Source organism: Galeopterus variegatus, unplaced genomic scaffold (genome assembly GCF_000696425.1).
Source record: "Galeopterus variegatus unplaced genomic scaffold, G_variegatus-3.0.2 Scaffold8863, whole genome shotgun sequence".
Taxonomy (NCBI): Eukaryota; Metazoa; Chordata; class Mammalia; order Dermoptera; family Cynocephalidae; genus Galeopterus; species Galeopterus variegatus.
This window is the reverse complement of record NW_007734974.1, coordinates 79649-82522: the sequence shown is the minus strand read 5'-3', so window position 1 is coordinate 82522 and position 2874 is coordinate 79649. Positions and strand designations below refer to the sequence as shown.

General features: G+C 30.4%; 1 pseudogene; it reads right to left on the bottom strand.

The window, feature by feature from the left end:
- Positions 1-2311: 2311 nt before the first annotated feature.
- The window catches only part of LOC103608799, a 63161-nt pseudogene continuing 62598 nt past the window's right edge, over positions 2312-2874 (bottom strand).

Here is a 2874-nt window from a genome sequence, read left to right as displayed (position 1 = left end):
TGAAATTGCTGAGAACCAGTGATGAAATTCTCAAAAGTAAAGAAAAGGAGACATGATATGTACAGAGAAAAAATAATAAGGAAAAAAATAACAATAGACTTCTCATCAGAAACTATACTGGCCATAAGAGAATACACAGAAATCTTTAAAGTATTAAAAGAAAAAAAGTCAATTTAGAATTCTTTATACAGTGAAAATATCTTTCCAAAATGAAGGCAAAATATTTGGTCAAAAAAAAGTTTAGAGAATTTAACACAAGTGGAATTGCGCTATAATACACAATACAGGAAGCTCCTCAGCAAAATAAAAATATTGGATGGAAATCTGAATCTACACAAAGGTATTAAGAATGTTGGATATAGTAAATATGTGGGTAAATATAAAATATATTTTAATCACTTATAGATATAATTAATAAAGATTTAAAGCACAAATAATGGATTGTGGGGTTCACAGACTATGCAGAAGTGATATGCATGACAATAGTAACATAAAGGACAAGAGATACAGAAAGAAAACTATACTGTTGTAAGATCCTCACACTAATACAAAATGGTATAATATTATTTTAAAGTATTCTATGTTAAATAAAAGATGTATATTGCAAATCAGTAGCAATAACTAAAATAAAAAACAAAGAGTTATAGGCTAACAAGCCACAGATCACATAAAATGAAAAAAAAAAAAAAAACCTTAATCTAAAGGAAAGCAATGAAAGAGGCAAAATGGGACAAAGTATGGATAGGAAAACAGAAAATATCAGAATGACAGATTTAAATCCAGTCATATTGAAATTTACATTCAATATAATGGTCTAACAAACCCAATTAAAGATCAGAGACTGTCATATTGGATAAAAAAGCAAGACCTACCTATATGTTTTGTACACTTTAGATTATATATTTTTAAAAATGAAAAGGATAGAAAAGAATATACTTATGCAAACACAAACCATAAGAAAGTTGGATGGGACTATATTAGTATCACACAAAGTAGGTTTTTCAAACAAAGAATATCATTAGGGATGAAGATGGGCATTTTACAATAATAAAGATGTCAATACATCAGGGAAACATAACAGTTCTAAGTTTGTATGCACCTCTAACAGAGCTTCAAAAATACATGAAACTGATAAAATTGAAACTAATAGAATTGAAATCCATCAATATAAATGGAGATATCAATATCTTATCAGTAATTGATAGAACAAGTACAAAGAAAATCAGTAAGAATATAGGAGACTTTAATAACATTATCAACCAATTTTACCCATCTGATATTTATATAATACCTTATACAGGAACAGCAGAATACACACTCCTTTCAAGTGCAAATGGAACGTTTACCAAATCAGACCAACCATATAGTGGGTCATAAAACAAGTCAATAAATTTAAGAGAATTGAAATTATACAAAGTATACTCTCTGATCAAAAAGAAAGCAAATTAGAAATCTATAGTAGAAGTATACCTATAAAAATTTCTAAATACTTGTGAAGTAAAAAACACACTTCTAAATAACCCATAGGTCAAAGGAGAAAACACAAGAAATTTGAGAATATTGAATTGAATATAAATCAAAACAACAGATCAAAATCTGTGCTAAGCAGTACTTAGAAGATAATTTCTAAGATTAAAATGCTCACATGAAAAAGAAGAGAATCTCAAATAAATTATCTAAGTTTCCACTTAAAGGAACTAACAAAAGAAGAGCAAAACAACAAAAAGTAACTAGAAGAAAGGAAATAATAAAGATAAGGAGAAAAAAAAATTAGACAGCTGGAAATTGGCTAGGCATCTCTCTGTTGACATAGTCTCAGGCCGTCTTCATGTGATGTCTCCACATGAGCTGGTATGGGCTATCTCAAAGCACAAAGGCCTCAGGCTAACTGGACTTCTTACACACCAGCTAACCAAGGAGACAGAGGCTGCTTTGTTTTTTTATGACCTAGCCTCAGAAGTCACAAAGGGCCACAAGCTTGTGCAGATTCAAGGGGAAGGAAATTACATGCCATCTCTTAATGAGGTAGTATCAAGGTTCTAGAAAAATATGAGGTAAAAAAGATTGTTGTAGACACCTTTGAACAATATAATCAGAACTATAGATCTGGCTTGACATATTATTATTTCCCTTTAACTTAAAGAACTACCTTTTACATCTGTTGTGGTACAGATCTTCTGGTGACAAATTCTCTTACCTTCTGTTTATTTAAAATGTCTTTATTTTACTTTTATTTTTGAAGGATATTTTCACAAGATACAGAGTTATAGGTTGATAAGTTTTTTGTTTTTCTTTTAGCGCTTGAAAGATGTCATTCTACTGCCTTCTGATTTGCACTTTCTCTGATAAGAGGTTGGCAGTAACTCTTATCATTGTTCTTCATTATGTAATATGCATTTCCTTCTTTAGCTGCTTTTAAGTTTTTCTCTTTATCATTGCTATTTAGCAATATGACCACAATGTGCCTTAGTGTGGCTTTCAGTGGGTTAATACTTTTCTTCAAATCTGGAAAAATTTTCAGCTGCAGTCATGTATTATGTCCATCTTATCTTTTAAATTACTGAATATATTATATTAAGTTTTCTTAAGGCTCTGTTTCCAATGTCCAACATCTGCGTCATCAGTAGTTCTATTTCTATTGCTTATTTTTTCTTCTGTTATGGGTCACATTTTCCTGCTTTTTTGCATGTCAAATTTTAGCTTTTTGCTAAAAAATTATGGATGCTATGTGGTTGACAGTGTTGAATTTTTTTGTATTTCTCTTGCTTCAGACTGTTGAGTTTTATTTGGAAGGCATTTATTTTATTGGTGGAGGAGCTTTATCTCATCAAGTCTTGTTATTAGGTATTATAGGGTGGGTCAAGAGTAGCTCTT